Here is a 17,024-nt window from a genome sequence, read left to right on the forward strand (position 1 = left end):
TGATAAAACGTTAAATAGCCCACTGCATTTGTAGCTTAAAGGGGAAAAAATAACCAACCAAACAATATCCTTCATGTTTAGTTTCTTTCTAATTCTGGGATGTTTTTAACAGCAAGTTAAAAGAGGTGCTCCTCTTTCCAGAGTAAACTGAGTGAGAAGGTTTTCCAGTGAATTAACCAAGGAAAGAGAAACGTCATGAAGAGCCACAGTGGGATCTGCCTGGAGAGTATGCTTCATGCAAGTATCAGGGTCAAAACCATTCCCCCTGCCACTACCAGCAGCCCTCCCAGATGTCCATCTGTTTGCTGTTCCTTCCCTTTTAAAAACTGCAGCACAAGCTGCTGGGAAAGCATGCAGTGTGTGGCAAATAATTACAGAGCAAAGCAGAGCAGAACAACCTCAGAGGATAAGTAGCAGTTTAGACAGGCACTGATGGCTGACCTTCCACTAGGGCTACATGAGATCTCTGCATGTGAAAGCAAACTGAAAGACACTTTAATTGGCACCATCATGCTTAGAGGGCTGGGTAAGCATGAACTGTGAAATTCTGAAGGAACAAATCTATATGCCACAACTGCTCATCTGCACTAAACAAAGGCTCTAAAAACGGTCACCTGAACCCTGAACATCGAAAAAGGCAGCTCCATCCTTTGCTGCAGGGAACCCAGAGCCAGCCTTGCCACCTCTGCAACCACACACGCAGACCATGGTTTCAACATTCAGCCGCAGATGTGGCTGTTCCTTGCCTGCAAGACTACCTGGGGCTGGAGGCTGTCAGCCAAGTGAAGCTCTCAGCCTGCCAAAACCCAGCATATTTGCAACACACAAAGTCAGGCTAGAGCAGATGAAGTCTTGAATTAGGCTGTTCAGCTTCCATTCAGCTCCTTCCAGAGCCTTTCCCCTATCACCACTGGAGACAAGTTATTGCTTTGGACATAAGCACTTCAGATGCAACTTTGGTCCAACCCAGGACAGCTATTTTCATGGTGTCTTTGCCAGCAGATTACAATATATGCCCACATACTTTAAGCATAGTTCAACAATATCAGCAAAAGTTCACTGATAGGAGAAATATTTTCCTACCAGAGTACTCTAAACTTGATGTGGCCTCCTCCTCCTCCAAGCGCGCACCAGCTGGAGCAAAACCCTCCTTACTTACACCTGAGGGTCAGAAGAAAAGCTGACCAAGGGATGCCCCGAGATTCCTGCTCATTTCATAACATGCCACTGTAAAAGGAAATTGAGCTGAGTATTCACATGCTTAAGGCCATTTAAAGTAGAGACTCGCTTTCTAATATATCAGGATTCTTCTGGCCTCTGAGGGCAAGAGACAGAAAGGAAGAGAGATACATTTCTTTTCAGGAATGTAAAAGTTCCCCTGAAATAATAAGGGGGGGGGGGGAAGCCCCCCCTAAAAAACATAAAAACAACCACCCACAAACTTCCCTATGGAAAAGCTTCAAACTTATGAAACATCTATATCCACATGTCATCACAGGTACAAGAAACATGCGACCAACTGCTGGCACAACACTGGGACACATGCTAGATGTACTGCATCCCACATGGACAAGGGATTTGCAAATAGGATTGCAAGGAGCAAGTCCCCAGGGAATCAGGGAAAACTGAGTAGCCAAAACAATCCTAATTTGCCAGCTGATACAGATGTCTTCTCAACAGGAAGATAATAACAGGTCTTAGGAAAACAAGCTGCCCCTGGAGAAAAGAGTGTCATTTTGGCACTTAATTTTTCCTAGTCTTCTCAGGAAGAGTAGGAAATGGCAGAGACTTCCCCCACTGCATAAATTCTTTTATCAGGTTAAATTAGATTAATTCCCCCTGGGAAGATTACTACTCTACATAGTTGATGGGTGTTAGTGCCTTGATTCTCATATCCCAGTGACTGAGAAAGCATTTAAAAGTTTCACCCCCAATTCTTTCACAAAGATATCACTCCACTACCTGCAGGCAGCATATACCCACTCGGACTGAACCCAAAATACACCTAAAAATCTATTGCTACTTCCCCTCTTTCTTCTGGTTTCCAAACAATCAGAAGAAAATTGAAACTCGACAATTTCTCCTTGCTTTCTTAATGGAACCATGACAAAGCTGCTGTGCAATTGCCTGCTATCAGGGGACAGAGGAGGAAAGAAGGATAAAGCAAACTACAGGAGTTAACCCGCAGCAGCAAACAAATCAGTTATGTGCCCAGACATGGAGTAAAGCTTCATTTGTCAGAGGAGAAAGTATCAAAGGCTTTGAACATAGTCATCCACTCCCTGGTGTTACCCTCAGAGGTCTGGTGTCTGCAGCATTAACAGCTAATAGTAAATATTATTTATATGCTTTTTGTAAAAGTAGTGGTGGAAATGTCAGGGGAGATGCAAGAACAAGAAGGGAAGATCTCTAAAGCTCTGAAGGGTAACTGTTCACATGAGAAGCCAATTCAAGACCCACAGTGGTTAGGAGCAGTTGGTGAGAACAATGAGGCATATGAAGAGAGTTTGCCCCTGGAGCAGCAGCTGGGGAGAAGAGGAATAGACAGCTGCAGCACTGCCCCAGGTCATCCCATAGGGTATCTAACAAGGGTACTCAAACACGGGGATGATAGTGCCTGAATTATCACAAAGCTCAACCCTTGGCAGGCCTCCAGTGGCCCCAGGATAGGGGAGCCCAACAGGACAGTGCAGAGCACCGTGTGGATGTACTCTTCCCATAGATGCTGTGGTTAAGGTGAGTTTGCTAACTCACTGCTGAACATCAGGACAATAGGTTGGCTATGTCAACCACCAGACCCTGGACAGCAGTTTCCATCCATCCACTGTTGGTCAACCTCCGTGGCAGTTGTCACAAGGAAAATCAAGAGCAATGCAGATTGAATTATGCACCGCAGCAAATGCAATGCAGTTCTCAACTTGCATTACCCATTCTTATCTCCCACAACAGTGGCTTAAGCTATTTTTTCAAGTCAGCATTTAGCTTTTTTTTGCTAGCTAATACAACATTTCCTCTCCCTTCCCCCCACTCCAAGTATTTGGTGAAATCGCTTCTTCTGCAAATTGTGCTGCAAATGCTGAACTTTTGCCAGTTAGACAGGGAAAGCCTTGACTAAAAATAAATCACATTTCAGAAAATAGTTCCTTCGCAGTACGATGAAGTAGTGGATAATGCATGCAAGCAGATCTGCCAGGAAAACACAATCTCCAGACTTGCACGAGAATCTCATCAAGCTCAAAAGACAGACAGCCATAATTACCATGACTCGTCCCATCTTAAAAAGCACATAGTTAGGGGAAAGGAGAGAGGGAGGGGTGAGGGTGCCGGAGTAAATCAAGTTTCCACCTGTTCTGGCAAGAACAGAAGTGCCACCATCGCCACTTGCCTACCTCCCTTATGAACCAAGCTGCTCATAACCCACAGGGGAGGAAGAGGTCAACACACCTCTCCCTGCATGGCCACTACAGGAGGCAAAACCCTATTACAGGAAATCTGCTACAACTCAGGCATGTAAGAGAACAACTTGGGCTTTTGCCACCTGAGTCACCAGGAGTCTGGAGCACTGACTCACTGCTGGTTCTCTCCAACTCAGACATACCTGCGACAGCTTGCTAGCAAATGGAGGCACTCCTACCTTTGCTGTTCCCCTCCTCGTTACGGTTCGCCCTTTATCAAGAGGCCCTTTACGCTAGAAAATTAATGCAAGAAAAGGAAAGCACAATGAGAACACTCTCTGGGGAAGCCCAGGCAGTGCTCTACTAAGCAGCTATGCTTTAAGATCCAAAGCGGAGAGAACATCTGCTCACATGGTGCGATAAACCCCAGGAAAAACAGGGGAATTAGGTGGAAACAGCTCCACCCCAACTCCTACTCTTCCACTGTGTTTGCTGCACCGCCCAGACAGTCCTGATGAACCAGGTTTTCAAGTAAGATTGCTTTCCATAACAAATCCATTTCACTTTTTTAGGGATCAAGTAAGCTTCACACAGCCAGTCATGGCTATGTCCTCCTGCAATCAAAATGGGCTGTTAGGGAAGACCAAATGCAAGGTAATGCCATTTTGGGATGAGATCCATCAGGGATAGAAAATTGCAGAAGCAGCTTCTTTTGCTCTTACAGCAAGCTGAAGGCTCCAGCTCAGCATGCCAGGCCAATACCTCCTTGTCCATCGATGGTTCCATGGAAGCATCCATCTACCCACTTCTCAGGCTTCCCCTAAGCAACCACAAATGGCAAAATATTCCACTCCAATTCCAGTGGTTGCATACACACCTCTGATCAACTGCAAACATAATTCCAGTTAATAAAAAAGTAGGCTGCAACTCAGCCCTATACGTTCTCCTCCTCAAAGTAATGCAGGAATTGAAATTGAAGTGCAGGCAGACCTGCTGGTAGCGCAGTGCGGGGCATCACTAAATGCATGTCTGGCATCTCTGCAACTACAACCGACTCAAACAGTCCACTTACAGTGCCAAACAGTTTCAAAGAGCACAGACAAGATTTTTTAGTTGAGTATGGATGCCTTAAAGCAATAACAAACCAAATAACTTGGGCAAAAGGATGCACTGGGCAGCACAGAGAAGGCTTCAGAGCCACTGCTTCTGACAGCAATCAGTGGCAGAGCAGAGCATTAATTATCCAGGGAAGAATAAGCTGCTACAGGCTGTTCTTGCTGTACATTAAGAAAACAACAGCAGATTTGTTCGTGGTTGGATAGCAACATGCAAACATCCTCCTCCCACCCCCTCTCTGGGCTGCAGGCAGGCGCATGCGGTGGGGGAGCTACCACAGGCCAGCAGAACAGGAGGGCACAGTAGTAGTGCATGCAGCCGCAAGCTCGCAGCCGCAAGCTCGACTGGGATCCTCCAGCTGGTGCTATGGGAAGGAAAAGGCCATGCCTGTGTTTGCAAGGAGCTTGGCCTCCAGGAGCTGCTCTGCAGCAATGCTGCGTTTTCCAGTGTTCTCCTCGGAGCACTGCCAGCAAGGCTAAATGCAGACCTTACCTTCTGCTTAGCGTTTCCACAACACAACTGGATGGAAAAAAACTATTCACTGCACAATGTCCTCTCCCACAGTATCTGTCAATTCATACTTATAGGGCAAACCTTGCACATGTTTCACTTTTAGATACACACACTCTCCCCCTCGCCAGGAGCACAGCAAATGTACCTATTCAGAGCATAAGCTTCTTTTAAGGCACTGACAAGGAGCCAGAACACAATGCTCATCAGTATACAGGAACTGGCAAATCCTGTAAGCATTACAGAGAACATTAATTAGTGACAATAATAAGAACTGGCTGATGACAGGGAAGGATGGCAAGGCAACCTCACAAGAGGTGGAGGAGTGCTAGATCTCAGCCCTGAACAACCTCCTGCCTAGCCTTGGCACCACAGTGGAGGTACCCAGCACAGAAGTCAGGGGACTTCTCCAAAATCAGAGAAGGAAGCCAAGGTAAGAGGTGAGACCATAAGTCCCAAACTAAGGCTGGTTGTTCAGCAAAGCCTCCTCAAGAGTCAGCGCACTGAAGTTAATATCTAGGTATAGGAGCAAAATAGAGGCTGATAAATGGGATGGAAGTGATCACCTGCACAACTCCCCTACTCCTCTTCCCAAGATGCTGCTGAAGATCTCCTGCTCCACAGCACGTGTGCAATTTCTTCTAGTTTGCAGAGCAGGTAAATCCCATCAGATATCACAGCCAGGCTGCTTCTGTTTTTCCATTATTACTATTATTATTATTGATTCATCATTATGATTTCATAGTAAGCGGTTTTATTTTTTCTACTGATTGCTCTATAAAGCTTTTATATATTAGTCACGCAAAAGACATCTTGCAGCACTTGGCAAAAGCTGGGACAAAAGTCACCTCCACAGGCTTCAGCAAAACCTTGCTGCGAACATGCCAAAGAAAAGGCATCAGGAAAAAAAGGATGCTTTACTGGTAACAGTTCTAAGCAGCCATAAGGAGACATTTTTCTGGTGATCCAACTGAAGCAAAGATGACTGCATCTAATACAGCTTTAATTTTCCCATTCTGTTCATACAACAGTTCAGGGACAGCAACGAACATGGTGGATGAACAACCATCCTTAAGCACACTGTTAACAGAGAGAGGATTTGAAAGCGGGAGGAGTTAAGAAAACAGGGTGGCATAACTTCTCCAGTCAAAGTTCCAAACCTGCAAGGGGAAGGTACAGGATTAGCCCAACAACATCTTATATACTTCCTGCTGACTGGTCCTCATTATGTACTGCGAGAAAGCTTACTCATGCAGCACACTGGTTTACCTTGGACTGAGAAAGAGAGACTTGCTTGTTTTCCCTAATGTCTGCGGGTGACTCACAGACAACAGCCATTGCCAGATGGTATTTAAAGAACTGAGAAAAAACGTAAGCCATTCACCCTTCCCTACCCTTCTCCTCTTTTTCCTTTCCTATTACAGAAGAGCTGTAAGCATTTCTTATGACAAAAACAATGCTGATAGACCACAAGACCACAGCACAGACCTTGGACTTCAGCCTCAAGCACAAATTTTCCATCACCATTTATAATTGCTCTCCCTGTTGCTTTACATTACCACTCTAGCCAAAACACAAGAGTTATTTACTCGTGTTATGTACCTCCAGGAGGGTCTTCTGTTTTATTTCTGAAGTCAGTAACAGAACACCATTCTGCAGTGGAACATAAAGTCTCTACAGAAAGACAGAAATAACATAGCAAATCCAACCTGGCCAATAATCTTCAGTGGCAGCTTATTTATAAAAGTATGGAAAGACAACTTTCCTCCTCTAGCAAGGAAATTCATACCTTAGCTTCACATGGCTTAAGCCTAAAGAGGCTGCATTAGCTTTGTAGGATTTCAGCTGCATTGGTATTGGCCCACTCCTGTACCAGAGCTCAGTAGGTAGGGAAGTGCAGCACGTCTGCCATGCAGACAACCTTTTCTCCATTCCTCCTCCTGCTCCTTTTTCCTCTAACAACTTTCTCAATGCAATCGCTACTGTTAGACAACATTACAGAAACATCACAGGAAAAGTTCAAACTTGCCTCCCAGTACTGCTGAGCAAGGCAGAGATGCTTGTAGCTTCTCTAAGTGCTGCAGGATTTAATCAAACCCATGTGAAGGTGGCCTGGCCTACCCCAAAGCAACCACAGCTCTCAGACAAAGCATTTTGTCCTACAGCAACCAAATAACTGGAAACTCATCTAAGTGCCAGGGAATCAGACCCCTGTCCCCAAACTCCCTTGTTCCCAAAACTCCCTTCTCAAAGTGTCCACACCACTAGTCTTAAGACATATTTGGTGAACACCCAGTTTGTCCACTAAAACATGCATTTCTCAGTGTTACCACTCCAGCAACCTCTCTCTGCCCTTCACCTTGACATCATGATGTATTGCTTGTTGACAGACTGAATCAATGCTGCAGAGACACAGTAACGTTCTATTTCATCTAGTGTGGAAAACAAAGAATAACCAGAGTTTACAAAAAAAAAAAAAAAAGTAAGTTATGTTCATAAGTCAGACAGGAAGATAATTCTACCCTTAGCTTTACAGCTAGAAGAGAACAAGACAGCAGGATTTGTTGTGCTCCTTCACACAGAGGCACTAACACATCAGGCCCTGGTCTGCAGTGTATTTAAGCAGAGATATCATATAATCACAGAGTGGTTTGGGTTGGAAGGGACCTTTTAAAGATCACCTAGTCCAATTCTCTGCCATGGGCTGGGACATCTTCCACTAGACCAGGTTGCTCCAAGCCCCGTCCAGCCTGGCCTTGAACACATCCAGGGATGGGGCATCCACAGCTTCTCTGGACAACCTGTGCCAATGCCTCACCACCCTCACCAAAGAAAATTTCTCTCTTATATTCAATCTAATATTCTCCTTGATATGTTGAGCAGGTCTTATTTAAAAGCTATGCTCAAAGTCCTCCCAGAGGGATACCTACCTCCCCTAGGTTAACTCGGGAGCCAAACACTTTCAGCACATACATGAAGCCATCAGTCAGCAGTGCACCTCAAAGGACTCTACCGACATCATAGGCTCCCAGAAATCTTAACACACTTTGCAACCCTTACCCCTCCTTTATAGGGAGAAAAACTGTTAGAAGCAAGACATGCTCTACCAGGGGCTACATGGCTGCCCTTCAGCAAGCCTTGCCCATTCCCTGGAAAGGGAATCAGCTTAACTGATCCAAAACTATCCCTTGATGCCAAAATACAGTCCTGCCTTTACCCTTCTACCCCTTCCACACATCCCAGACATCTCTAAGCTTGTGGCAGCAACCATTGTTTGCTTGATCCAACTGGAAGCCATCCCAGAAAGAAGAAAAAATGTGGAAGGATTTCTGGCAGGAGAACAGCCTGAGATCAGCTAAAGCTGGTGGGAAGCATGACCTCAGAAAGATGGCATAGTGGTACGTCTGGAAACCTACATGAGGCTTTCAAGCTACCACGCTTTGACCCATCATAGCTTTGTCTTTGCACAGGGGTAAGTCACTTAAAAATGACTTTAATGGCTCCATTCACTGTTGAAGAGGCCCAGCTACTCACTTTTCTGAAGACCCATCCAAAAACAGCCTGATGAAGTGCCACCTGAGTTCTTCAAACTAGACTGATGCCCCAAAGAGCCACACACCACAGCTATACAAGACTCCTAGCTTACTAAGGAATAGCAGTAAAACAAAATTTCTCCAAGAGGTCTGGGGATTGTTGTTTTTTTTTCTTTTGGTATGTTTTGCCATAACTGAAGAGTGTTCTTACATGGTTTTCAGGAGAAAGAAAAGGAGCAAGGACAAACATACGTAAAGGATCCAGCAAAAGCTCTTAAGCAAAGCAGACAGCAGGATGCTGAAAATAAATACGTAAAGCCTTTTGCAGCACCAAAGTTCAAATCCATCTGGACATTTTCGAGTCTGTCATGGCAACCCATAGAAGGGACTTTCCAATTTCTTGCAGAGAAACCCTGGGAAATAAGTACGGAAAAACAGAAGCACAGGCTCAAACTCTAAGCCAGCCCTTCATCCTGAGATATGAGCTCCCCCAACATTACCACAGGTACAGAGGGAGAAGCACAGCACAGCCTTATGTGGTCCCTGCAGGCTGGCTTGTCCCCAGCATGGGATGGCCCGAAGCTCCTCCACCTCCATTCACCATCCTTCTCCTCTGGCACAGGGATGGATGGAGGGGTCCTAACAGATCCAAGTGCACCTCAGCGTGACAGAGGGGCTGCCAGCTCAAGCCTTCCCTTCACACCAGCCATTTCACCTCCAAACAGCAAGAGCGTGATCCCCACCTAAAAAAGTACACACCACAAAGCTCTGCTGAGTGGATGGAGCTAATGCACCACCATCCCCAGAGGTACCATCCAAACATCTCAGCAGCAGTCCAACGGAGCTCCCCCATCCCTAGCTCCTTACAGAGGGGAAGGAGGCAGAGCTAATCCTCTTGTTTTCCTAAGTTTATGCAGCATTAGCCACACAGGCTCCTGCTGAAGCTGCCCCAGGGCCCCCAACCTGTGATCACTACTGTGGTCACACTGAAACCACCAATTCTGTCAGCTTTCAACACAAACAGATGAGCACAATTTAAACCTTCACATTCAAGCCTCTTTTACACAGACTCCATAGGAAAACCCAGAGCTTCTACTCTCTCAGTTTTCCCAATAACTATTACCATGCACACTTCAGAAATATCCCAAAGCATCCTTAAAAACATTATGGAGTTTATCACGAAGCTCAAGCTTTCAGCTCTGCAGAAAAAAAAAAACAATAAAAACACCCACCAAAAAAAAAAAAAAAAGCAAAAAACCCCAACCAAACTACAGTGGGTTAATTCAGGACAATCAATGCTCTATCAGCTCAAGTAGGATACTGGATAACCCAATCTTTTCATTTCAAAGCCTCCCACTTCCAGCAGCTGGAGAACATGGACAAGCAGCACCGTTCAACCCACAAACCAAAGAGCAGGAATGTGTTTCCCAGCCAAGGGCTAGAGTGGCAATCACCCCTCCTTGCCCAGCATCTCTGGGGATGGACCTCTGTCCATCCAGCTGCCCCCATGCTGGATCCAGCACTCTGCAGGAGGTAATTGATTAATCCCTGAAAGACTGAACTACTTTGACATGCCACAGGCTGACTCACAGAACCGAGAGGTGAGGGAAGAGAGAAATGGTAAGAACGAGACACCACAGATACAACATTTTTCGAGAAACTGAATTCCTAAACATGCAGGTAATTTACTTACCTGCTCCCTCATCATCTACTCTGTATTGAAATGTTTGATGAGATACACAATTCACTATCAGTGCAACTTTGCTCTGCTTAAGCCCACATCAGACGTCAAGAGCTACAAAAGCAGGAAAGAGGACACCCAAAAATTTCACCTTGTGAAGAGAAAATGACACTACTGAGCTAAAACTTGAGTAGTGAGGTATGATGCAAATGGGGGAAGCTTTAAAAGATGTACGAAAAGCAACTGCACTAGCTCAGACCAACATCTGCATCCCCCAACATCCTGCCACCATGGTGGTGAGCAGCAGACATGGGGCACGCTTGGTCAAGGCAACTGCTGGAGGGGTTTCCGCAGCACACCCTCCACATGCAGGGCAAGCTGCAGCTTTAGCTGCATGCAAAGCATGACCCTCACTGTTTAGGGAATACAAATTAAGGGAAGAGGAAGCAGGAGATTTAAGAACCTGAGCCACGTGGTGAGCCTTAATGAGAGCCCACTTATTTCTAGAGAGCTAGCTGGCCGAAAGTATGTCTGTAAAGAAGCCAGGCACATCTGCACAGCTACTGCAAAGAAAAGTAAGAGTTGCGTGAGCAGGTTGTAGACTTTGGGTGGCTGTCCCAGCAGCTGCTATGTCACCAGTAATGCCTGCACCCCACTTTGCTGAACCTCCCACACCCCTCTAACAGCAGAACGTCAAGCTGCTGAGTACACCAACAAACAAGGATTTCTGAGCAAGCTGGATTTAACCCTGCTGTCAAGATGCCAGCAGGGCTCCAAGTCCTAAGGAGATCAGATTTGTATCGATGGACACTCAGGCAAAGCTGGCATGATGGGTGTATGCAGGGGGTTGAGGATCCCCAGCACTTGCTTCCTCTTCATGAACCCTTTTTTACCCCCTTGGACTGATGACAAATAGTTTCCCACAAGTAGAATCCTGTGCTGAGCTCCAAAAGGTGGGGGCGAACACTTTGTCTGCTAGACTTTTTGGGGCACCACAGCACTGGGGCTTACTGGTACTATGAACTCTCACCCTGCCAGACAACTGCTGCTCAGCAGCCTGCAGCACAGAAGTTCCTCTGCATAAAGCTGAACAGTACTGGCTCCTATGTTTGGCTTCCAGGATCCGAGCCACAATGAGAGCTAAAAGTATTTCAATTAACCAGTCCTTTTCAATGCAGGAGTCACTGATGATGCCACAAGGGTACTATACAACTGCAAACAGGAAGATGTGGTCTGCAGAAAAAAATAATAATAAATTGAATGGGCTGAAACAGCTGTCCAGGACAGTAACCTCCGAATTCAAGTGTGGACCACACCATCCATGAAGCTTGTGCTACTTGCAATTGTGTTGCAATTGCAACATTTAATATGTTTGCAAGCTTTCTGATGCGATAGACACAGGGAATCATTTTTGCTTTGCATTCACTATACACAGAGAGCTTGTTCTGGCTGTATGCCGTGCAACCTGTCTCCTGAATCGGCTGGCTGCTTAGCTGTGTATCATCCTGCATGTCAGGAGTTAAGCAGGAAACTCTTATTGCTGGTAAAATCCTTTGCAGGGAGATGGGTAGGCTCCTGAGCTAAGGATTTCTTCATGTGCAGATTTAGCACCATTTTTTTTTAGCACTGCCTGGTCTTTATGCTGACATCCAGACTTTAAACATCATCTGTGGGTAATACAGGAGTATATTACTCACAGCAGCGCACCTGGGAGAACTAGCAAATCCTCTCCATTTGAGCCAGAGTGCTGGCTTTACTCTGGAATTACATTTATCTCTCCGGCACTAGGCTCCCATTAATGGAATTACCAGGCAGGCTGCTTCAGAATTAACACTTGAGAGAGGCAGGCTGGGATGGCACCACTCCAGCCTCAACCCGCAAAGCCGGCACTGTTTCTCCATCCTCCAACGAGCTGCCGCCCTAACGAGCCTGACCCCATGACGAGAGCCAGGGAAACAAAAGAAACAAACCCGAACTGTCCAGGGCAATCAATATCTTTCTAGGAACACCCAGGCCTCTTGCCAGCTCTCTTCCAACCCCAATTTAGCTCTCCTGCATCACAGAAGGGGATGGCACGTGCAGGAGCAACCCAGCGGGATGCCAAGCCAAGAAGCACGGCTGGTGCTCAAGCAGACACTTAGGCCAATCTGCACTGGTCACTCTGCAAATACCTGATGCTGAGAGTGTCAAAGCAAACCCACAGCTAAAGACAGCACCCATTCACTTCAAAATTCACAGAGCAAGTACTCGAGTCTGAATAGTTGTTTCAGAAATACCCACTGATACGTAAAATGGGGAGGCGTATTGTAGCAAATGAATCAAGACTGGGTATCGGAGATTATCTTCACACACTAGAAAACTCCCTTCCATCACATGGCAGCTACTGCACTGCCACGCTGAGCAATCTGCACCATGGCATGAAAAAGTCCATTAAACCATCCCTGCACTACCCAACAAAATGGGCAACTGGGAGCAGTGCTGCAGGCCGCCAAAAGCTAAAGGGGATGCAGCACTACAACTTCTCTGGGGGCTGTTTTTTGCACAGAGCAGCTGTGGGTTTGTTTAGGTAGGGTTTTTTTTTCAGTCATCTTCAACAGACTTCTCCGTCCCTGACAAGGAGCGAATGCAAGGAGAAAACAAAGAGATTCACCACCACTTGAACAGTGTTCGCCCCAGGTATGGAGACCCAGGTGCACAGTACTGCCAAAGCAAGTAAAAGACAGCAAGGGGAAAGCTTATTTGCAGAGTATAGACATACCCTTACAACAGCTTGAGCTGTGGGAGCTGAACTACTCTCTCCTGTATTTAAAATGTAGGAGAGGAAAGTGCAGGAACTACTCTAGCATGACTGTGAACGACTAACAGGCTTTGAATTTCAAAGTCAATCTTAACACATGCTCTTCACTGTGATTTTAATTCTAAAATAAAAGAAAAAATAGTGGGAAAAAAAAAGAGGATTTGCTGTGAGAAAAGATCCTGTACAACCCTGTTATTAAACCACACAAGGAGCAAATGAGGGAGACTGGCTGGGGCTGATGAAGCAAGGCTGAAGGGCAGCCCTCTCTTTTCTCCCTGGCCCTTCATTTGCTCTGCTAGTTGCTCTCAGCAGCGTAACGATTCAGGGAGGCAGAGTGCCCCGTGACAGGAAAAACATATGTAACACCCAGACGGTGAAACCTCAATCTGAGACGAGCATCTATGCAAAATGCAGCCTGAAACATTTTTTCCAGCTCCACACAGTCGACTTGATGTGCTGCAAAACCAAGCTGGTGAAACGCTATTGCCTGCATCGAAGGTGAGATTCACCAGCAGGATATACTCTCAAGCATCTCCCTGTTTTCTGCAGGTTAGAAACAAACAAATAAATAGATAAAAGCCTATGGGCAAGGTTACAGGGTCCTGCAGCTCAGGGTGATGCAAGAGAGAAGGGAGAACATCAGAAAAAGAAATCACACAGGTTCGACGCTCTTCAGGCTGGCACCTGGGGAACAGCTTAGCCAAGAAAACTACTTTCTTTCCAAAACAACGATGAAGGTAAGGAGCCATCGGAATTATGAGTCAAGCTCCAAGATAAGAAATCATACTAGTGGATGGGTGTGGCTGCCTGTTTGGGGTTTTTCTACAAGATAAATGTGTCTTTTGGAACATGTTTGTTGGCCAGTCTTCCCTCTGCTGGGAAGAGCACCCAAAAACCAAGAAGGAAGCTTACAACCCTGAAAACAGCAAATGAAAGGCAGGTCAGTTTCCAAAAAGCCGAGATCATGCTTCACAGGCCCTTGAAAGTAAGATGCAACATATTAATATGTCAAAAAGGACAAAAGAGGAGTAAATTTAAAATTCCAAATAGTTCTATAAAATATAATTCAGAGAAGCTGTTAAGGAAACTCTGCAAGAGGCAGAGCCCATTCACAGACCAGAACCTGTCAAGTAAAAGAAATAAATAATTTTTTTAATCTATTTTTCAACTGTAAAGCTGTGGGTATATAGGAATATTTAATCAAAAATTCACAGTCTGGAGGATGCTAGCTCCACATATGTATCCAGGGAAAAAAAAAGTAGCTTATGTATCAGAGTAAGAACTAATGCAAATCCCTTAGGAAGTGTGTGAAATTGAGCAGAGAATGGTTTTGAATCCAACAGAACAATGTGTTGAGCGAAGCTGAGGTAGCAGTACACCAGCACTGCAGGAAAGCAAAAAGTGTAAAGCACCCAGGAGCTCAATGGAGCAAAAGCCACAGCAGGTCATGTCACCCTCTCCAACTTCCCCACTGCCCAGTGAATTGTAATAACTTCAAGACAGTCATGTAGGGCCCTGCCAGCTCAGCCCAGGACCTTGCTGCTCTGCAAACAGCAAGGTGTTAAGCAGCCATCACCGAGGTTATACAACAGAAGCTATTTTGCAATCCCTTCCGTATAGAAAGTATTTTGCATTGGCCTTCACAACAGTTCAGTTTTGCCTTTTCTTATTCAAGAACACAGTGGGGAAGCAAACTGACTGAGCACAAGGCAAGCAATTTACTAGAATGACAGGTTGTTAACTAAACCCTGCCAAACACAGCTTTAAATTAAAGCATCAAGCCGTGAATAGCTTCCTCTTCCTCAGCACAGCACTGGCAGAGAAAGGTCCCAACAGTCGCTATGCTACACAGGCCCTTATCGAGTATATTCCCTTTTCCCAACAAAACCAGGGCACCAAATCCTGGCTGGACCAATGCAGCTCCCCAGAAGGCTCCAGCACACATGCTCTTACCCACCATTTTGGCAGGCACCAGAGGTCCCTGCTCCGACACAGCATCTCCTTCCTCATTCAACTGACCCTAACTCTAATTCAGTTGGAGCACAAGAGCAAATGGTACCATTTCCTGAGGGAGAAGACCTCATGAATCACCATGATGCCAGATTTCACTTTTTGGGGTGTTGTTTTTAAAGGAAGTATTGCAAGGCAAGGGTGGGGAAACCAACTGCAAGCACCGGGTTTGACAGATCAAGCACTTGAGCTGCCACATCTCCAGACCCTATCAAAAGCTGGGACCAAACCCGACTGTCCCACCAGCGCTGCTAGCTATGTCCCACGCAGTAGGGTACTTTGGAGGCACCCAGTCCATACCTGTGCCACCCCACACGACCCCACAGAGCAGCTGGGCTGGGGAGGACAGGTCACCACCCCGTGCGCAAGGCTGCTGGGAAGGCAAAGCCTCCCAAAACAGCAACGGAGGTGAGCAGGGTCAGCTCCTGCGCTGCTCCATCCAGTGGGAATGGGGAGGAAACAAACAGCATTTTGTTTTGACCTCCATGCGGCCCCACCACGACTCAAAGGACTGCCTCAGCTCCTGGCAGAGTCTCTGCGGGGCGCATAGCCCCATGCTCTGACTCTCAAAGCAGCCCCACCGTGGCAGCCCTTTGCAGCCCGATTCCAAGCACACAACCCTTTGCGGTCCTTCACCCCACAAAATGCCTTCCCCTGAACACCAAGCCGAGCCCTTCACAACCTTCCCGAGCCGCCCATTCGTGCAGCCCCTGGACACCCCCCGGCACCTCACGCTTTCCCGTTCGGGGTGCCACAGATACACAGCTCTCCACAGACCCCGAGATGCTCCCGACCACACACACCTTCGCAAACCCCCATGCCGCTGGACACGCAGCTCTCTGCACACCACAACCCCCAATGGCCCCACACACAAGCCCTTGGCAACACTACCAGCCCTCCCCGCCCGTTGCTTCCCCCCGAGCGGACCCCGCTGGATACTCGTGCCTCTCAAACCTTCTCCCGTCCCGTCCTGTCCCGTCCTGCCGTATCCCCTCCGGTCCTTACCGTGAGGAGCCTCGCGGGAGGACGCGAGCTCCCAGCCCCGCCGCGCATCCTCCCGTACGCGCCCAGCGCCCAGCCCGCTCCTGCGCAGCCGCACTAGCGAACACAGAGCGGGACGTAGAACGGCCAGCGTCGCACGGCGTCTCGCGAGAAGAGAATAGAAGTGCCCCTGCAAAGAGCCAGCTCGTGGAGGGGAATTAGCTCAAATGGTAGAGCGCTCGCTTAGCATGCGAGAGGTAGCGGGATCGATGCCCGCATTCTCCAGATTTTTTTTTTTTTTTAATACGTTTTGTAAAAACTTCTACCTTTACTGTTGACGCGTTTTGCCTTTGTCTAAAAGATTTCTTAAGTTATTTGTTTCCTTAAAATTCCGAAGGATACGTTTGCTTAACCCGTGGTTAAGGCAAGGAGAGTGCTGTCTACTGTAAGTGCAGCATTACAGGAGGCCCTTTTGCTTTCTCATTAGTATTGGACAAGAGCAGCAACAGGGTGCAGCATCCACTCCCTCCAGCGCTTCTTATGGCAGCTTCGGCCCCAGCCCTCACCTGCTTAACTCGTAGAGGAGCAGGAGAGCCCCAGGAATCCCCCCTTTACGACGTGTAAAGTTGAGCCAAATATTCAAATTCTTACATGTTGCTATTATTCTATTATGAGCGAGAAAGAAAAAAAAATAAAGAAAAAAGAGAGTGGTTTAAAAACTGAAGACATATCATGGGAAAAAAAAACAAACAACCCCATAGGAATACACTCAGTTGGCATTTCCATCCCAGCCACAAGCTGAACTGGAAACCAAAGGTGGAAAAAATTCTGCGCACTTTCTCTGGTTACATACATGACAAAAAGATCTTTCTGAGATATGTCAGCAGCAAAGAGTGGAATTCAGCTTTCAAGATGCTCATAGATCCAATCCTACACCTGGGTAAACTGCAAATCATTCCCATCACCAGATGTTTGCAGTGGGCCTGGGGCAGGCTCACCTC

At 46.7% G+C, this 17,024-nt stretch overlaps 1 protein-coding gene and 1 non-coding gene across 9 annotated transcripts in view; one reads left to right on the forward strand and one right to left on the reverse strand.

Annotated features, from left to right (window-relative positions):
- LOC133274257 (uncharacterized) overlaps positions 1 to 16,151 on the reverse strand; it is a 77,928-nt gene extending 61,777 nt beyond the window's left edge. For 2 of the 8 annotated variants that reach the window (XM_061463210.1, XM_061463209.1), the window contains exons 1-2: positions 16,048 to 16,122; positions 5,170 to 5,251 (exon numbers count right to left, since the gene is read on the reverse strand). The gene's annotated coding sequence lies outside the window, so the exon portion shown is untranslated. Of the gene's footprint in view, positions 1 to 5,169; positions 5,252 to 16,047 lie in introns of all 8 variants that reach the window. The other 6 variants (XM_061463207.1, XM_061463204.1, XM_061463212.1 and 3 more) reach the window with 4 other exon arrangements.
- Positions 16,152 to 16,235: 84 nt separating this feature from the next.
- TRNAA-AGC (transfer RNA alanine (anticodon AGC)) lies at positions 16,236 to 16,308 on the forward strand. Its single transcript has one exon. It is a non-coding gene; the product is annotated as a tRNA-Ala (tRNA).
- Positions 16,309 to 17,024: the final 716 nt, after the last annotated feature.

This window comes from Pezoporus flaviventris, unplaced genomic scaffold, assembly GCF_033815535.1.
Source record: "Pezoporus flaviventris isolate CSIRO_AGI_PZ_B2104156 unplaced genomic scaffold, CSIRO_AGI_Pfla_v1 ptg000036l, whole genome shotgun sequence".
NCBI classification, from domain to species: Eukaryota; Metazoa; Chordata; class Aves; order Psittaciformes; family Psittacidae; genus Pezoporus; species Pezoporus flaviventris.